The sequence below is a fragment of the Corapipo altera genome, unplaced genomic scaffold, assembly GCF_003945725.1.
Source record: "Corapipo altera isolate COAL_440 unplaced genomic scaffold, ASM394572v1 113, whole genome shotgun sequence".
In the NCBI taxonomy this organism is placed as follows: Eukaryota; Metazoa; Chordata; class Aves; order Passeriformes; family Pipridae; genus Corapipo; species Corapipo altera.
The window spans coordinates 3428065-3448487 of record NW_020884895.1 but is presented as its reverse complement, the minus strand read 5'-3'; the positions used below and the strand labels follow the sequence as shown (position 1 = coordinate 3448487).

Sequence of the window (20423 nt, the reverse complement as noted above, 5' to 3'; positions counted from 1 at the left end):
TCTTTTCTTTTCTTTTCTTTTCTTTTCTTTTCTTTTCTTTTCTTTTCTTTTCTTTTCTTTTCTTTTCTTTTCTTTTCTTTTCTTTTCTTTTCTTTTCTTTTCTTTTCTTTTCTTTTTTCTTTTCCTTCTTCCCTTCCCTGAAGTCCTATCAAATAGCTGGGTGGAAAGCATTACCTGATGCTGGTTTTAGGCCAGACTCTGCTCTTGGGGCCATGGTTGTTTCTTGGGGCAATCCTGGGTCTCAAGGAAGGAAATAGCCTGGGAACGCTGAGGTTGAACTGAGAATGGGAGCCTGGGGACAGCTACTGCAGCTGAGCAGCAGAGGAACCAGAGGAGAAAGGGTGGACTTATTCCTGCAATCTCTGTTCCTCTCCCATGCACCTGAGATGCCCAATCTTCTGAAATCTCAGCAGTCCACTGTAATCTCCTCATTGGACTGGGACTGGCAGGAAGATATCTGGATAAACCTGCTTCCAGGCTGCTGGGGGGCAGGGACCCCCGAAATCTCATGCCCACTTGTCCAGCCGTGGCCCAGTCCCTGACTCGGTGGCCAGCCCCTGCCCTCTGCTGATGAGACACGGAAATGCCAAATTCAGACCAAACAGCCCCAAATCTGAGGGTTACCCAGTGGAGGGGGCTATCAGGGGTCTGGACAAGGCTTTTTGTTGAGATCTGCCTGGAGAGCCTGCTCCCTGCCTTGTACCTCTCACACCCAGGAACAGTTTTGTGGTACTTGGCACTCATTCCTCTATGCTTAATTTCATCCCATTTAGATCTAGTAAAAACTATTCCCTGCAAGCAATTTATTCAACAAATGTAGCTGGCACTTTCTGTTGCTGAGTTGTCCAGGAAGAGACCACAATTTTTAATGATTTTTTTCCATTCAGTGAATGCTCTTTATGTCAGTATTTGAGCTCAGGGTTGTTCATGAATGGCAGTATAGTAAAAAAAAAAAAATATCCGGTGGCCTATCTGAGCTGCAGTTTGCTATTCACACTGCGAGGCCAGGCACCTTATCACACCAAGTATTGTTTCTCTCCCCTGAATAGGAGCCCTCATCTCCCTCAACTACCTCCACTCCTACCCAGAACAAAATTAATTTCATCCTGCAACAAATCTGGCTGCTTGATTAAATGAATCTGTTGCCAGGCCTGAAAGATATCTCAGTGAGCAAAATTTCATTTCTGGTTGAACACCCGCTGAGACGGCCACAGATACCAGTGGGTGGTACCTGGAGGAGCTCAGGGCTGTATTTACACCGCTAACCTGCCTCTGACCCCCTCACTTTGGCTCATAATGTCCTGGAAAGCAGCTCCTGAGGGTGTGTAAATACCCTGGACACCTAAGGCTCCACATCGGGCTCTCCCACCCCAATGCCTGCTCCTGGCTGGTGCCTAGTCAAGCTTGGCAGATTGAGCTCTTTTAATTTTTCCTTAAAAAAATCAATCCTTCCAGCCCTTTTATCTGTTGTAGAGGAATATCACCCTCTACATTGATTTCTCTGCAATTCCTTGGTGTACTCTGAAGATCTTAATGTGTTGCTGAACCTGGGGTTGGAGGTGTGATCCTGCTGGCATTGCATCCCCAACCCTATCCAGCTCTAGCCCTCTGTTATCCTCAGCCCAGGATGACACTGCCTACTTCTGTCACTATCCCACGCACTCTCTCTGCCTTGTTTCCAGGCACCGAGGCCCTTTTTGTTCTGTCTATCATGACAAACATAGGGGAGTACTCACGGCCGCTGCCTGGGGAGGGGTTTGCCAAAACTATCCTATTCTGGAGCATTTTATAGTAACTGTGTGATGAGGAAAAGATGGTGAGGGCTTACCATTCTAATTAGGATCGTTTCTGTCTTGCAAGAGGGATTGGCGGGTAGTATTTATGGATACGAGTAGGTTCAGAAAAATTCCTAGCACCATCTGTTTGAGAGAGAACAGGAAGAATTTCAATATGCTTTAGACCTTGAAGAGTAATGTTTGTATAACAGGCTCATAAAATCAATTTCTAATAGTTACAGGTACCCCCTCAGGAATTTAAATAGTCTGTTAACAAAATTATTCCATCTGCCAAGCAAATACACTAAATATGCATGCTCCATACTACATATATGGCTGCATGTGCCTTTCTCCTCCACAGTGTGCCCTTGTGTCTTGAGTGCTGTTTTCGCTCCTGGGTTACACTCAGTCTTTCCTGGCGGCACCTCACTGTATATTCCTGATTAAATGGGAGCTCACTCACCTGCCTTTGGCCTGTCAGATGAATCACTGTTATGGTCACCTTGTTCCCCAGGAGCTGAGTGTGGGGGTCACTCTCTCCTGGTCCCCTTCCTGTCTCCTGCTTGGCTGCCCATGGGCTGCCGGGGGAGAGAAGTGGCTGCAGGGGTTAAAAGGTCTGTAGAGGACAGAGGGTCTGAACGTGCAAACAGAGAACATGCTAGGGGCAGGGTCAGTCCCTTCACACCCTGTTTGCAGCCTTTTTAAGCTGGTGTTACAGCCTGGATGTTGGGCCAGTTGGGTTTTGCTCTGCTTCCAGTCTCCTCAATCCTCCATGGCACTTCACTTTTCCATTACCACTTTGGATCCATCAGTGCCCTGATTGGTGCCAGGACTCCAATGCATCCTGCCTTGTATGTTTGGGAACAGGCTGACAACGCAGGGCATATGCAGGCAAACTGCAAATATGTCATCCCGTTAACAGTTTGCATTTAACATTGCCCGTGGAGCTGTGTGACACCTTGCCAGTTCTGCAAAGGTTGTGTTCTCAGTGTTATCGGGAGTGATTTATGGTGAGAGTTAGGTTGTGTGTCCAGAATATCGATGGAGGCGTTTGCTGCCTATTGTGTTTAATAGCTGTTGGGGTCCCTCTTTTTACCATTGTGTCATTTGCTGCCTGCCAACCCGTGCAGGTCTGGGAGTGCATCTCTGTCAGGGCAGAGTTATTGATTACGGTATGTTTGGAGTAGTGGCTGTCTGGGTACGAGTGGTGGTTGCCTCTTCCAGATGGCTGCAGCCAGCACAGAACTTGCTGGCCACTGTCCCCAAGTCCCCTTGCCCACCTGGGGCAGCATCATCGCAGAGAAGGTGCCCAGGAGCTGAGTGCTCTGCCCTCCTTTTCCCACCTTGTATCAACCAGAACCAAAGTGAAACGTGAGTGACTCTTTGCTGGGGAGCGGAGCTGGAAGGCTAAAATCTGCACAGTTTTAATGGATTTAAGCTCTCCACCCCACAGGCAGATGAGGCACAGAAATCCCATGGTATTCACCAGTGGTCAGGCTGGAGGTGTCCTGGAGGGAAGAAGCAAAGCCCCACATGTCTGAGGCACGCCAGGAGACTGGGATTTTCCTCTGATGATGATCTCTTTGTGCTAGGCGGTTTCTTCTTCTTTTTAATTTAAAAATCCACATTCCCACTTCCACATAGCTCGTTATCTCAGGGCATGTGATGAGGTGTCCAGGGGTCTGTCCCGGCAGAGATGATGCAGAACACATTCGCGCAGGCGGTTGGATCTGACCCCCCTCTCCCTCGGGGAGCGGGTGGTTTTCATTTCAGCCTCTTCCATTAGAAGCTCTAAGGGGAGCTCCATCTATTAACTGAGAACTGCAGGCCTGTAAATTTTGGCAAGAAAAAGTCCTTGGAAGCAAGTAATCTGTATTTTCTCAGAGCTGTTTGTCCTCCCTCTTTGCATGTACAGCTTTTGCTGGTCGGGAGGCAGGTACTGCTGCTGACTCCTTCTCCACATGTGCAGATTGATGGTGTCTGCTCCAGAGCCCGCTCCCTCTTCCCTTTCTCTCCCTCTCAGTTTTGTTCCTTCTCTTTTGAGCTGTTTCTGCTTTGCTTGGGAGACTCCTTTAGCTGCCAAGTCCTGATGTGTATCTGTTCATTTCCTAGGGCAAACACATTGATCTGTGATTTCTGTTATGATACTGCAGATTTCTGTTCCCTTTATTCTTTTTTTTTTTTTTTAACTTTATTCTGCCATCCAGGAGGTGGTTTCTGTGCTGTGGAGAAGCACAATATTTCTAGAAAAATGTGTGTTTCCCTGCCTCAGAGCTGTGCCTAATTGAGTACAGAGCGAGCGTCCATCCCTCTTAGTTCCAGTGTAATTCACTGCGGTGTGTTCCTTTGTGATTGTGTTATTCCAGCAATAACAGCTACTCTCCTTCCAGATATTTATTCTTTTCATGAACATCAGCATACTGGCAAAGAGTTGGGATTTTTTTTTTTTTTTTTCCATCTTAATGCTCTACTTCATAGCTCAAATCAGGGATTTATGCTTCAGGGATCTCGGAGAAGACTTTCCTCTTTTCTGCTACCTCTTTCCAGAAGCGCCATCTTTCTACGCTGGGATTTGGAGTTCTTGGACATGTGTTACTGCTGCCGGGGATGCTGCTCACTGCTTTCAGATTTGTATTTACTGCGGTGCTTTGCTCTTTAATTTTGTTGTTCTCTCTCTGGCACAGAGATGAAGTGATGCAAATAAAGGCTGGAGCGTTTGGTTTGGAGTCAAACCAACACTGGCCATTCCGAGTGGGGGCTGGGGGAAGTGGAGGGCAATGGGCAGCATCTTCCTGTGCAGCTGCTGCAGCTCTAGGCATCCTGTGAGTGCTGTGATGGAGGGACAACAGCCTGGACAGAGGTGAGTGAGCACCCAAGGTGTTCCCAACACCTGGCACAGCGAGGGCAGGAGGAGAAAGCACACGTAAGACAGGGATGCCTCCCGAATATACTGCTTACCTCTCCCTGTGCTGAGGATAATGCATTAGTTTTTCATCCTGGAAGACCTTATTTCTTATTATGAGTTAGTTTTACAGTACCCTGATGTGTGCTCAGCACTTTACAGTGCGGGGAAAAAGATGAGGTCCATGCGACAGATTTACCCAGCATTAAATCCTGACTGGATTACAAAGGAAAGAAGCAGTGTGTGTGCCCTGGCCTTCATCCTGTCGTGCTGCCACAGGAACTTTGAGCAGCTTCTACCTTTTTTAGTGACATGAGGGGGTTTTTCTGCCCCATGGCAGCCTTACTGCCTGCTGTGCTCTTCTTCTCGCCCAAGCCATCGCTTTTGGCAGGTGGGAGTCCCACAAAAGCTGCAGCAAGGAGGGCATATGGCTCACAGCTCCCAAATGGGGACCAGCAAACAGTGCAGTGCCAGGACCATTTGACAGCCTGGCACAGTCCCCCTGAGCCACCTGCGGGTGGAGGGAAACATTGGCATTCAGCAAGGGCTCATTCACCCAGGCTGGCATCTCAGCTGCAGGCTGTGCTGGAGCCAGTGGGACCTGGAAGCTGTGTCGGGGTGGGTTTGCGGCGGGAATCCATGCTGGAGGAGGGCAGGCTGCCCCAGAGCCATGACCCATCTCAGGAGAGCTCTCTGTGCCCTGCCAGAGGGTGCCTGGGTGCACCTCAGCCCAGCCATCTGGGCAGGAGAGGTGCAGCCTGTCTCCCACAGCTCTGGGACCGACGGGGATGCTCATGCTCCAGCACGGTGAAAATGGGGAGGCGATGGGCTCTCTACCTCATCCCCACCCCCAGGCGCTGCCATTGCCCTCCCCGACTGCGTGGGAACGGCTCCTGGGGCTGGAGCATGCCGAATTTCACTTTTTAAATGGGGCTTTTGGTACCCGGCCAGGCAGCGTTTCGTGTTGTCAAATATTTTGGCAAACCGCATCTCAGCTTTAGTCTGAAGCGTCTTTGGCTGGGGAAACGGCACCGAGCCGAGCAGCCAGCACGATCCCAGCGCAGAGGGGAACACCACACTGCTGGCCATATCCTGCTTGGGAGCTGCTGGTGCTAAAGTGCTGTCCCATCCTGGCTGGGGGCACTGGGGACTGCACCTGGACAGGGTGACTGTGGTGAGCAGTGAAAGGGCCACAAAAAAGGTGTTTCAAGGTGATTGAAAGGGTTTGTGAAATCAGTCTGAGCGGGACAAATTGTATTGACAAGAATAAGAAAACCCTGAAAAGTGATTTTTCAAGTCCCTCTTTTGGCTTTTTGTTCTGAAATTGCCCTGCATTAAGAAGAGAATTAAAAAAAAAAATCCAGCTCTAAGTAAACTAGAAATAAGGGGACTGTATTTTTTTTACCACCTCATTGGAAAAATGAAACATATTTGTTCTGGGTCAGACCAAAATGAGCAAAGCAATCAGTTATCCACAGAGCCATGCTGCAGGCTGGTTTCCCTTCTGCTCACTCTCCTGGGCATCCTTGAAAGAATATCCAATACCTTTTTATGATATTTGAAAGAAAATATCTCCGAGGAAAGAAAAAAAAGCAAGGTGTGATCCCAAAAAGTCCGCTTTTGCAGCTTGGACAGACCCGTCTTTCCCTCCCGCGGCCGCCGCTCCTTCCTCCTGCCCATCACGTTGTGTGGTTAGAGCACACATACTCACGGCCCCAGCACCATGATGGGTTTTGAAAGCCTGAGAAATCCTCCCAAAAGCCTGGTTTCCGGCCAAAAAAACCCGAGGTTATGCAAACATACGCGTAGCTTGCAAACAGGCTGTGTGTGTTGGATGGAGAGCAGCTTTACGAAGCAGGTGTGAGCTGATGCAGGAAGAGCTGCGCTGCCTGATGTCTGCGCTGAAAGCCGGTGTCAGCCCACAGACTGAAACCAGGGCTATGGAATTAAAGAAAAAACAACCAAGGAATAAAAATCCACCTCTGCAACAGCATCCCAAGCAAAATTCCACCCGATCCCAGGCCAGAGGGCAGTGCCACCCATTTGGGTTAGGGCTGCAGGACCCCTTTTTGCTAGGCTACCAGCCCACATGACGGGCTGTGGGGTGAACTTCCCCAACCAAGCTCACCCACCTACGTCCCCCATCATGCTGCTGCCATCCTGGTTATGCCCCCACAGCCCTGTGGGACTTGCTTATACCTTTGTAGAGGTTTAAAGGTAGATGGCTTCCTGGCAAAGGCATCCCTAGAATCTTCTGAGCCAGTGAAACCTCCTAAAAACCAAGTTCCTAGCAGCTGCCAAGAAAAAGCTTGTTTGGGTTTAAAATGTGTTCAGAAGAGTCATTCTCTTATGAAAAACTGCGGCTGTCAAAGCACCACAGTGGAGTTGCACTTATTACATATTAATGACTCCACATCAGTTGCGTTTGCTTTACAGTACCCAAATATTGGAAATATCAATATATGAGCATTCCTGAATGTGAATTGTCAGACATGCAGATCTTGGTGTCTGGAAGCCCAGCAGAGCCCCAGCATTACCCTCAGTAAATGCTCCCTGTGCCAGTGAATGCCATTGTGGAGCTGCACGGTCACAACCCTGTGAAAGCTGGGAAACCAGTGGTGTGGAAGATGTGAGTCTATCTTGCTCCATCCTGGAGCTGTTGGCTGCACCGACCTCCCATTTGGATGCTTTTAGCAAACAGGGTGAAGTGGCTCGTGCCAGTGTGATAATGTGGAGGGAGGCACGTGGTGTGAAAAGCCTCAAGGGGGAAAAGGGACGGTGATGTTTGCAGTGTGGGATTTTTGACACCTGGTGTGGGAGACTGAGCAGAGCAGGAGGTGCTCTCTGGCACGGAGAGGGTCTTTCAGAGTATTTAAGCCTTTTTCTGATTGCTCCCTGAAGGGGATTTTTTGGGGACTGAATCTTATCCCCTGCGTTACTCAGTGGAGAGGGTTTGGGGTTGTCCTGTATAGGGCCAGGGGCTGGACTTGATGATACTTGTGGGTCCCTTCCAACTCAAGATACTTCTATTCTATTCTATTCTATTCTATTCTATTCTATTCTAGGGTCTAAGCCTCTCGGGATGACAGGGCAGAGTGTCATCCTCCCCCTTCACCTCTCTCCTCCAGGGCAGGGAGGGATGCTGCATGGGTTGGGTGAGTGCCAGGCAGAGCTGATCCTCCTGGGGCTGCTGCAGGAGAATTGGCAGAAATGGGACTGGGGAAGCCGTGACTGGGACCCTACTGCTCATGCCATTCTCTAGGCTGATAAAGGAGACTGAAGCATCTCCTCTTGCTCATTCCCTGGCTAGGTGCAGGCACTAGGAATTATCCCTTGAGATGCTTTCTGCAGCCTCTACCATCCCCACTGCCAGGCATCCGATCCTGATGGAGCACAGTCCCTGTGCATGGCAGGGCTGTTCTCTCCCAGTCACCTTGCTGCCAGCAGAGCAGCAGCTTGGGCTTGCCTGGGTAGTTCATCAATGATGTGCTCTTTTCTCACTCATATCTCCAGAATATCTTGGTGGGTAGGAATACACTTCCTGGCCTCCCTTCTCCTGTGTTCATTGGGGAAACTGAGGCATGAGATGGTGGGAATACAAGCACAGATGTCTCCTCCAGCACAGGTGGGTCTGCAGCAGAGCTGGAACAAAACCCCAGGGGGTTCAGCACTTCACCTTCTGCATCTGCTGTAAATCCACCTTCTTCCACCACTCACTGTGCTTGGCATTAGCATGATATTAGTTTGAAGGAAACATTGACACTCCGTTGCCTTTTTTGGTTTTTGGTTTTTTCAAAAGCATGTCATGTGGGAGTTATTAAAAGAGTTGCCTACATTTTACAAATATTTCCAGGAAGAAATTTGCCAGTGGGCTGTGGAAGAGGAAGTGTGATGCTGACCAGCACAAGGCTGGCTGCCAGACCATGCTCTCTACTCATCCATCAGACTGTCCCCAAAACCTCCCTTCCCCCAGTGAACTGGTAACAGCAATGAGCCGGGGTGCCAAAGTGTACCTTGCATCTGTGTACCTTGCATCACCTTAGCCAAGGTGATCAAAGGCTGCTTTTCTCCTCAGCCTGGCATGGGGGGACAGTGGCCACCTGCTGAGGCGGCATTCAGTTTGGGGCATTTGCAGCATCCCCCACCCCCAGGGATAGTGGTGCCTAAATGAGGACTGCGAATCTGTCAGGCTTCTGCCTGTCAGCTGCCTGTTCCTTGGAGACAGAGGGAGCTGAGCCCTCCTGGGGGACACCTGTGATCAGCATCGCTGAATCTGGGGAAAGGCTGGGGCTGAAGGGCTCCTTTCTGGGAGCTGCCAGGGAGAAGCAGGAGGAGCAGCTGTGCTTAGGGAAAGGGCTTGTTAAAAAGCTGTGGAGAGTCACGGACAAACTGAGGGGGTTCTCCTCAGGACGTCTCCAGGTAACACCGAAGGGAAGAGTAATGGCAGCTCTCAGTGCCACTGAGTGCCTTGATCCCCTCGGCCATAACTCACACGGCCATGACTCAGTGTAAAGTGCCTCCTGCACCTGCCTGCCTCTGTAACGGGTAAACAGTAATAGTTTGTGGTTAAAATATTGCCCTCAGATGGTAATCTGTGGGACATGGTTTATACAGAACAGGTGCCCTGGGAGGGGGGTAACCTCTCCATCCTTGGTAAGAGGTTCCGTACTTGTGCTGGATCCCAGGTGTATGGAGAGGGATGCTGTTGGATGGAGGGTTTTGCAGGCACTGTGCATAGCTCTGCACTCCACGAAGCAGGTAAGGTGCAGGGAAGGGTCTTTTACCACTCACAATAAGAGCAGTTACTGTGCTTACAGATAGAAATGGTATCAGTGAAACCTCAGAAGACGTCTCACCTGGAAGAACAGCAACACCAAATCCATGCAACACCATTTTCCCAGGGATGTTACCTCCCTCCAGGATGGTGGTTCCTTGGGGCTGGGTGACCAGGATAATACTGGGTAGGATTTCAATCTGGCCCTTGAGGCTCAAAAGAGGTTTGGGGACAGACAAAAGTCTCCTGCAAGTGGGTGGCAGTGACGCAGGGCAGAGCGATGGTATTGCTGGTATGTCGAGCACCTTGTTTATTACACCTCAGACATGTCGCAACAGTGCTGGGTTGTGTAATGGTTTCCAGGAGATTTTCCTGCTTTCAGCTTTTGGGGCTCTCATTCCCAGGGCTTGGTTTCTGCCAGAGGTGGTATCTGGTAGAGAGAATGAGTTAAAATCAAACTTCTTAGGTGGGGTTTTGTGTTGAGATACCAAGTGTGTGATGGAGAGAGGGAGGAGGAGACTCTCACCTTTCTGATTTTATTTTTTTTTTTTGCGAGCACCTTCCTTCCTGGGAGCTTACAGACAAGGGGTGAAAGCTGGGTGCAGCTTCCAGTCTAGGTAGTCTGATGCTATTCCATTTCAAGAAAATTGTAGGCATTGACATCAGGAATTTCACCCACAGGGATTTAAGTGTTTCTGCCTAGCACCAATAAGAGGTGGTACTTGACAAATGGCCTTGCCTTCTCATTGCAGGAGACTGAGGATCCCATGATCCAGCCCAAGAACTTCTATGGAACTTCTGTGGCACTATTCCTGCCCCTGCCAAGTCCCAGCCCTCCTCAGGCTGAATTTTGGCACGTTCCTCCCTTTCCCTTTCCTTTGTGCAATTTTCTTCTCTCTTCTCTCCTTTCCCGGAATTGAAAGAGTTTGCACATGCAATGTGAGTCACCTCGTCTGCTGCAAGGTGCAAAGGACAGAGAGAGCTCTGTTCTCCTGGCAGTTGCAGTTGGGGCTTGGATAAATCCTCTGAGTTGTCAGTCAGCAAAGGCAAGCTCCTCATTCAGCATGGGTGACCCAGGAGTTTCAGAAGCTCAAAATATTGCACAACTTGGAAGAATTATCGCTGGGAAAATTACTGTAGCACCCAAGGGGAATTCAGCTCTCCACCACAAATGCAGAGGCATTCAAACTTCTCCTTGAAGTGGCTGCAAAAATTTCTTGATTTGGCCATTTTTGTTTACCAGAACCTCATTCGGCACATTGGCTGAAATCTTCCTGGCCCAGGTTGTGCCCCCAGCTCCGGGGGATTTTCTTATTTTTGAAAACTCCAGCTAAATGCTGGCACAGTTATAAGGAATTGAGGGAAGCTCTTAAAATGGAAAATGTTGGGCAAGCCCAAATAGCTTTGGAGGATGTGGCATGGTGAGGACAACCTCCTTGATGGAGACTGGGCTCCCTCGTGCTGCTGTCTGCTGTGCTCAGCTGGGCACAGCACAGATGGGCACTGAGCATGGAAGGATGCTCCTGCCCCCACTCCAAATGAGAGCATCAAATAGTAGGGTACAGCAACACCAAACCTGCTTCCCAGTGCACTTCTCTGCAGGGAGGTGCTGGGCAGCAGTTAAGGGGGACCTATCCAGCTCACTGCCATGTCCAGGTTCCTTCCACATCTGGACTTCACCCCTCAAAGGATGAGTTGCACCACGTATTTAAGCCCACGGCAAGGTCCCCCTCTGTGCTTCCCTTGCAAAGAATGAAATAACCTGGAAGCTGTTGGTCTCTGGAAGCAATTTAGCATGGGACGTGGCTATTAATTTAAATAGATTACAGAAATTTGAACTAAGCTGCATATAAATCTTCTGACCAGTTCTTTGGGCTTTGGTCTCTGTTGTTTACACTTTTTTTTTCTATTTTTTTTCGATTGTGTTTTATTGATTCCTGAAGCTGTGATGTTTCGGTTGGAGCTCACTGCTTGGATGGCAGGCAGCTTCACTTTTCCACACATATTACCTTTCAGAGCTACTGTGAGTAGGACACAGATGTTGCTAGGTCTCAGGTAAAGCCATCAAAGGTGGACGTTCAATCAAGTTTGACATCATCTTCAACCTGAAGGCAAAGGGGTTGGTTTTGATTAGCAGCTCGCAGGGCTGAGCCTAACCCATATCAGAGCTGCTGCTGCTACTTTACCTGAATGGCAAAACCACAGATGGTAATTATAACCATAAGTGCTTACAGATTTCCTAACAACAAAGATAATTTGTTTGCTCCATGCCTTGTTAGAAGGAGAATTTTGTTCTGGTGACTGGGTGGTTTGTGAATCAGTCGTTGCCCTTTCACCCCTTCATCCCCGGCTCGGCTGTTCCCCCCAGCTGTGGCCATTAGATGTTGATCCAACCAGAAGGGTCCTGCCGAGTCTGGTCTCTGCAGCGGCCACGGAGACGCCAGCCCAGTGCAAGGAGCCATCCTGGCCTGGCAGGGAGTGTGATGCTGTGCTGACACCCATGGGATGCCCTGGGATGCTGGGCAGGGGAGGTCCTCCTTGCTAAAACCACCCTTTCCTCATCCTATGCTTGTGCATATAAATTCTGGGGCAATTGGGGTTAAAACTTGTTGCCAGGCTGCTCCTGAATCATTGGACAACTGCTGCTGGTCCAAAGCAGGGTAAAGCTCAGTTGCATCCCCCATGCTCACCCTATCGCCCTTGCTGTGGGGGGTGACAGCCAGGCTTGCACTTTAATTCTGGGAACCACTGCCAAAAACCATGGCTTTCCTCCCATCTGAAGGTGACCCAGCATCTGAAGTCTTGGGAGGAAAACAGGGGGAGCTTGTCACTATTGATCCCTGACAGCCAGAGGTCTCTCTGCACCCTGCAGCCGCTCTCCGGTGCTGGAGACGGGTTACCTGTAAATTAAACCAGCTGGTGACAGTGGCTCGCTGGCAGCCCTGGCCCGTGTCCACAGCCATTCCTTGGGGCAGAAAGCCTATGGGTCGGCTTGGACCCCGGCTTGGCAGCGACTGAGGGCAATGTCTCGCCTGTCGCGGGCAGGCAGATAACAGCTTTGATTTCTGGGTCTCACTTTAATTATAATGGAAGGACGCGGTTCGTTAAGTGCCCGCTTTGCTTTCCAGAGATCCCTCCCGGCTGCCAAGCGCGCTGGGCTAACAAAAGCATTCCTCTCCCTGCCGGGGCCGGCCGCAGCAGCCCGTATGGCGAGCAGACGGAGGGGATTAATGCACACAAGAACAGTCTGCCCGACTCCCGGTCCCTGAACACAACCTGAGACCTCTGATCGGCCTCTCCGGGAGGAGAAACTACCCTTGAAATGGAGATCTCCTCCAAAGAACACTCTTATGCCTTTACACCATCTCATCTCCACCTCTCTGCCCAGCACGGGCAGAATACCTGCAGGGTCTTGCCCCAGAGTGTGTTTCTCCTCTCCCACAGCTGAATCAGATGATTTTTTCCATGCCAATCGTACCTGGAGTTGTTCAAGATGGTGATATTGATCTTGTTCATATTTGTTGCCTTAATGAGTCACAAATTCTGTCTGCAAGCAGAGGTGCCGGCTGGCTGCTGCTAACCTGCCTTTCTGGAAGGGTAGGAATTTCAGCAGATTTGGAGAACTGGTGTTTTCTTAGATTCCTAAAGGAAATTACACTAATTGCAACAACCCCCATGTCCCTGCAGCAAGCAGAAGTGATAGGATCTCCCCCAAATGTCTGCTCCTGGTCACTGTAACCTTCCTACAGCCCATCTCCCATCCTGCAGTGCTGAAGGACCTGCAGCAGATGATCTGCCAGACCCCAACACTCATGGCTGCTTTGAGGCCAAATTGTTTCTGTGCTGGTTCATCTTTTGGCTGTGGATGGTTACCTGGGCTGAGCAGAAGTGTCAGCTTACCACATGGGCAGGGGACTCAGGCCGTTCACTGCCGCTGCTCTGATCTTGGGTGTGGCCAACATTTCCTTATTTTGAAATTATTTTAATATTCAGGCGACATGAATATCCACACACACGGGCACAGTACACGGGGTCACAGCACAGTGCTAGTGCGGAATTAATATAAATGCTCTGTGGGATATGTCTAAACAACGGTCCCATATTAATCAGCTTAATATTAATCAGCTTTCTCCTCCACTCAAATCTAGCAAAGCCCCCCCTCCAGAGCAGGACGTGGTGCTGGTTTGGGGATGCAGCCTGTTTCTGAGGCAGGACAGTGTGCTTCTCGCATGTCTCAGATGCTCTTCAATAGGCTTAATTTAAACTTTAACTCCCAATTTGCCTCTGGGCTCAGGGCATGGAAAAAATTAGAGCAAAAGGAGAATTTTTCAAGAAGTTCTGAGTGAGTAAAGCAGGGTTATAATAGAAATAGTTTTTGACCTTAATTATGGCTTCTAATGGAAATAGTTGTGCAACCTCAGCAGTGGGGTTTGGTATATGCAGCAGATCTGAGCCAAGGATGGTGACGGGATGACAATGAGGGCTCGGTGGCCTTGGCTGCTCACTCATAGGAGGCTCTCAGGCTGAGGCTGGCAAGGGAAATGTTCCTCATTTCCACCATCCACAGCTCTGGCTCACTCCATTCGGACCTAAGGCTTTGCCCCATCTCTGCTTCACACAAGAATGTAAGCGGCCTCAAATCCCTCATCACTGCCGGCAGATTGTGCAGCCGGCACCCAGCACCTCTGGACAGAGGAGCGGTGAGAGTCTGTAATTCCCTGCTGAGATCAATACAGCGAGTCCCAGCCCAAAGGCAGCATGGCTCCCTCTGTTCTACTCCCACCCAGGCAGGCACAGGAGGGACAGCCTGACTCTCTCTCCACTCCCCTGGGGAAGCAATTCTCGGCTGTGAATTCCGATACAATAAACTCCAGTGCTGTCCTCCAGGGATAAATGATGCCAATGGGAGCTGCCGACCTGCAGAGATACTTGTTTGAAGGATCCAGATTGCAAAATAATGACATAGCATTTGCTAGGGATGGGAGCAGTATGGGTTAATTACTGAAGAGGAAGCACATCACCTTTGGTGTTGGGTCAAACCTCCTCGCTCTGGAATTGTACTGTTATTACCCCTGCTATAACGGGTCACTTGGCACAGCCTGGGAGCAATGACGTGTGCGGCTAAAGTGATTTAGAAACCTCTGTTTTGGGTGACAAATGGATCCTGGCCCTTCGACGGGCCAGGGATTGCCTGGGGCACCTCTTCTACCATAAAGGTAACCAAGATCTCAGGGCATGGGGTTGGCAGAAGGCTCACTTTTGTCTAGGGAACTGCAGGTGGGATGAGTGGTTGATTAACACAGTTGCAGGGCTGGAGGACACCAGCCAAAACCATTGCTGTCAGCAGGGCAGGCTGGGATGATGTGAGGTCCAGAGGGACTTGAAGGAGGTGTGACCTCCTCCTGTGCCTGCATACTGCCAGCAACAGTCATGGAAAACAGTGGTGACATCTTGCAAGGGACCAGTGTCCTTCGCATCTGCAGTGGCGTCGGGGTGGGTGGGGAATGGCAACTCTTCTTCCCTAGAGTGCTGTGCAGAACTGTTCTCTTGCCAGATTTCAGCCAGCTTTAGGCTGTCCCAGGGGGAGCAAAGTCACCTCCCAGAGATATCCATATGTCTCTTCTGGATATAAATGCAAGAAATGTGGATTGGTTCCCAGTCCAAAAAGGATGTGGGGTGCAGCCAGCCCCATCCAGGCCTCTGTGGTGTTTTTGGAAACATGCTTATGGTGTGCATCCTAATTTCTCGCTGCCAGAAGTGATCTCACAAGTGTGACCATGAGGAGGCACTGGGGCTGCAGCAGCTCTGTTTCACCCCCCAGTCTGGGAGTCAGAGATCTGCAGTATCCCAAAGGCAGCTCCTGCCTTAACAAGAGCAGAGGGAGGATGCTTCCCTTCCAGGCAGGGACCCACAACAAGATCTCTCCAAATGCTCAGGGCCCAGCAGCCACTGCCAAGGCACACGTCCTTGTGTTTTCAGCTCTCAGTTCCTGAAAACTTTGGGAAACCTGACCATTTTGGTCCTCCAAAGGGTGCTGGAAAACCCCGACCTCAGTGTGGGGGTTGAGTTGTTTGGCAAATTCAGGCTTTGTGCTGAAGATGCAAACATGTTAGTTCCCCTCCATTGCCTATGTCTCTGTGTAGGTTGCAGAAATAAAGCAAGTGTTTAACATGCAGGAATTTAACCCTTTCAGGATTCCAGTTTATTCATAGCATTACCTAACATAAAGAATCGTTGGCTCGGTGCGTTTTGACAGCTACTGTTTTAAAGTTCTTATCACTGTTATTTCTTCTTTTATCACGGTTTTTGTATTGTGTGGTGAAGATTCGTCTCTTTCCTTGCCTAGTTTATCTATAATTCAGGACGTTTTTACACTTAGGTTATAATTGACTTTTCCATGCTGCAGCAACTCAAACAATAACTATTAATATTCAGCAGTCTATAGTGATAAAGATTTCCATTTACTTTCTTTTACTTAGCCATGTGAATATACGACATCCTATCTCACACGGTTAATATTGAATTCATTCATATTTACTCTCCATTTTCCTGTATAACAATATTGAAAGAGTGAACACTGTGGTTTTGGGGACATCTGACTCCCACCCTCAGCTAGCCAGCCCTGCTCCCACAGAGGGGAACTGATACCTGCAGATCCTGGTGATGCTGTGATGCTGGCTGGCCATCACCCCTCAGGTCTTTCCAAGGCTGGGGAAGAAGGTGGAGCAGAGTACAAAGCACAGTACCTCAGCCTTCCTTGCCGCAGGGACAGGACCCCGGTCCTGCCACTGATGAGGATGCTGCATTTGCAGCCAAGAAGCGGTTGTCTCAAAAACCCAAAAGGGTTTCAGATGGTGCTAGAGGGCTGTGAGCTGAGTCCTGAAAATGGGGAAAATGCCTTGGTACAGTGCCCCTCATGGTGTGGGGTAATGCTATAGATGGATGAATGCACAGGGCAGATTGATGGTGGAAGCAGCCAGGAGCCGTGCTGGGGCTGGGAAGGCAGAATAGTTTGTTGTTTAAGGGGACTATGCTGCAACACAGAGTCAGGAGCCCCCCGCCCTGACCTTACAGGATCGGTGAGGAAGTCTGAGGACACACCAGGCTGATCTCCCATCCCTTTTGCTGCTGTAAAATGCACAGCAGCAGGTTCAGCTGGGAGGCTCTGAACACTGACACTGCGCTGAGGCTCTGACCCACCACTGTCACCACCAGCAATTGCAAAAGCATCTTGGCTCTGCCTCGGGGGCTTTATTCTGCTGCACAGCCTCCTCCTGTGGTGCAAAGACACCCTATGGCTGGGTACTGCTGAGACCAGTGCCAGACTCAGGCTGGAGGATCAGCCGGGGTGGGAACTGGTGGGAAACCCCAAACACATTCACCCTGACGCTGGGCAGCAGCAGATGAGAAACCATCAACAGAGAGGATGGGGTGGTGGGAGGGTGAGCTGTCCCTCAGTGCTGGGGCTTGGGGATGGAGCCGTGTGCATTTCCTTCCCATTGCCCCATGAAGGCTGGATACTTTCACCCCAGTTGTATGGGGCACTGTGTGGGAACCCACCATAGGGGCTGGCACCACCCCTCTGCACAGGCTCCTCTCACATAACTGGTGCTGCCAGTGTGGGAAGCACTGTGCCGGGGAGATGCCACCTCCTCCATTCATGTCTCTAACGGAAGGTGGAGCAGGAACCGGCTGTAAAAGCCAGCAGCAGGCTAGGTATTAACTGCAGCTGTGTTGAGCTGTTGTGACTGAGCTCTTCCTTGTAATTATGAAAAATGTCCTGCACAGGGGAGAAGTGGCAGAGCTGCTCCCCCCTGCTTGGAGAGAATGACTTTCCCAAGCAGCTTTCCTCCAAAAAAGAGAGGCTCTTCATCCTCTCTGCCCCAGCCACCCACGGAGCAGGACTGTTCCCACTGGTGCTGTTGGTGAGCTGTTCCTGCGCTTCACGGCTAGTTAAGGGCTAGTGGGGTTAAACGGATAGTCCATTAATCTCAGCCCCACTGAGGTCAGAGCCGAGGGACACACATGCAGTGGGTGATTTATGGGCATGCCTGGGCCTGTGCCCCCTCCTTGTGGCTGCTGCCAGAGCTGCCCAGTGCAATGGGCTCCTGCCAAGCCTGACAGGAGGATCAGTGGCCCAGCAAGCTGTTCTGGCTGCAGCCAGTGCTGCTTCCACCCTGGATCAGCCTTGGAAATAACTTGCCTTGCAAAGAAGCCTCAGGAGCAGGACTCCCCTCATCGAAGCTCTCATCCCAGCCACCTCCACTGCCCTCGCTGCCTCAGTTTCCCCATCATTCAAGGAGTCACAGCCTCCCCAGCCTCACAGGACCCAGTGCCCATCGTAGCCAGTGCAATGCCCAGCCTGGTGCAAAGAATGGCTCCATGACACCAAGGCAGTTGTCCCCAGGGTGCAGCAGGTGGGATGGTGACAGCCAGGACTACAGGGTCACCCCAGCCACAGGAAACCAGGAGCTGTCCCCACAGCACATGTGGAGGTGGGATACCCTCTTTTTTTCTTGTTCCTCTTGGCCTCTGATCAGAAGTGAGCACTATCTGCCTGCTATTAGCCTGCCTGCTGCTCTCTGCCCCGGGAGCAATCACAGGGTGAATGAATAAACACAACAGCATTTAGTGAGATCTGAAAGGAGATGTGATGATAATTTCTTCCCTGCAAATTGTAGGCGCTCATGTTTTCAGTGTGCTGAAGGCAATTAGAGTGGAGCGGAGCTGGCAAGACGAGGGGCGATGCTAGAGAAGCTGCGACTATGGAGCCGTAATAACAATTTAGATTCTATTTAGATACAAGTGGCTACAAGTCGCGTTTCAATATTGAATCAATCGACACAGACAAATGATATAATATGGAGGGTTTTGCCGGAGTGGTAGGAGAGGGTCCAGCCTTTTAGAGGCACCCAGGTGGGATGGGCGTCCGGGACAGATCCAGAGCTTCTGGCAGCATGGAGGGGAGACGGAAAGGGGTGATCCTGCAGGGAACAAATGGCTTTTCTCACAGCTTTTGGCACTCTGGGCTGGCTTATGCTCGGAATCGATTGGGGAGGTATTTTTAGAGGCAGTCTGGTATTTGTTAACCTTCTTGTGCAGAGTGGAACTCACTTCTCAAAAGCATGTGTGCGCGCACGCGTGCGAGAGGCAGGAGAGATCCCGCCAGAGATAAAACGTAAGTAGCCAGCCCCAGCCAAAGGCCGGGTGCAGCTGTATAAATACGAGGCGGCCTCCCTCGCCCCCACCTCCTTGCAGTCAGTGGGGCTGGTGACACTGGAGAATGCTTTGCTGTCATTAGTTAATTGAGCTGCTGATGTTAAGAAAAGGTTATGTATTTCTCCTGGTAGTTTTTCTTTGTAAAACTCTGACAGGGATCTCTTGCAATAGCAGTGGTAATGTCCCAGCTGGGGAGTCCGAGTAAATCTTCCCTATGGTGTGGAATTTTTTCTTTTCCTTCCCATCTTTTCCTTTTTTCCCTTCCGTACGAAGGTGGCTCTGCAGAGGAGCAGCGAACCCCAAGCCTCCCTGTGCGCCTGCCTCCTGTAAGCGATACCCCACACTGCCACCCCATGCAGGGTCTGCCCACCAGCCTGGGGACCACCAGCAGTGTGGCTCCTCCACCCCCTTACCTGCTCCAGAGAACAGCACAGGGACCCATGCACAGTGTATGGTGTCCCCTCGCAGCCAGGCACAGAGTGCTCAAGAGTGGAAAGCGGAATGGATCCAGTGTCCAGTGCTGGAAGCACTGCAAAAGCACTGTGGTTTGCTCCTATGGAATCTGAAGTGCTCCACCAAATAGTACCCATATGCATCATGCTGCCAGAGGGGTCCCCTGAGCACCCATGTCTTGGTTGATGCCATGAAACTCATTTCCCTGTAAGTGCTTTTAATGCACATCTCTTGAGACTCAGTGCCAGGGACCTGGCAGACAGTCTCCTTCCTCTGCCTTGTTCTGAGTTGTTCTGCTGGGAGGTTTTCCCAGATGGAGATGGGTCTCACCTGGGATGGCTGTGAGCAGTCTGCTTTGAACAGGGTGGTTCCAGGAGGGAAATGGGAGTGCAGGGGTCCTGGGAGCTGTGGTAGGTGGGGCTCAAGCAGCATGGGTTTGCTGCCACAACCTCCTGCACATTGCTCTGGGGAGAGCTCTGGGGAGCTGGGTGTTAGCTGTCTGTAGGTGTGACAATGAGTTTGCTGGGAGCACAGTGAAGGTGCATCACATGATCATGTTTGATGGTCACTTGAACCCCCTGCGCCTGTGAAGCACCACTTAGGTGTTCGGCTCCTCCTGAGGAAAACAGGACTGGATTTTGTGATGATTCACCTTCCAGTTGCCATCCCAGAGCAGCTCTCAGGTGTTCACGTCCACATGAAACAGCAGACTGTCATTATCCACCCCCTCAAAGCCAGAGCACTGAGGTGGAGGAGCAGGCAGGGCGAGCTCCTGGCTGAGAGGCTGCACCCACGATGAGAGCAGCTCCAGCCATGATATGTTACGTGACCCCAGGGCCAGCTGCCATGGCCATCCTCATCCCATCCCGCCAGGACTCACTGCTCCTCACAGAGGGGGTGAGTCCTCCCACAGGGGCGAGGAGAAGAATGGTTGGGCATGGCAAGCCAGTGTGGAAGCTCTGAGCAACATTTTCACCTGCACTTCTGCCATGGGGATTTTATGCCAGTGTAACATATCTTGCTACAGCTTTTGCTCACCAGCTGCCTCCTGCCTCCTTTCTGTCTTCAGGTTTCCACCAAGTCTGCCAAAGCCTCTGTGCTTTGATTCCCCAAAACATCTCCGTTCAGTGCTCTCACTTCCTGAACCAGGTGATGACTCGGCAACAGACCTGTGAGTGAGACAGTCCTGCACATGCCTAACAGCTGGCTGTGCCAACCAGTAGCAAGCTCAACCCAGTCAGCACGACCTGCCCCATCCTCACAGCCATCCTGTCCAAGCAGCTGTCATGGAGCCTTGAAA

General features: G+C 50.7%; 1 long non-coding RNA gene across 1 annotated transcript in view; it reads left to right on the top strand.

The window, feature by feature from the left end:
* The window catches only part of LOC113949309, a 25084-nt gene extending 13758 nt beyond the window's left edge, over positions 1-11326 (top strand). Inside the window, exon 2 of the long non-coding RNA XR_003528409.1 lies at positions 10204-11326. This is a non-coding gene — a long non-coding RNA (uncharacterized LOC113949309). The remainder of the gene's footprint in view (positions 1-10203) is intronic.
* Positions 11327-20423: the final 9097 nt, after the last annotated feature.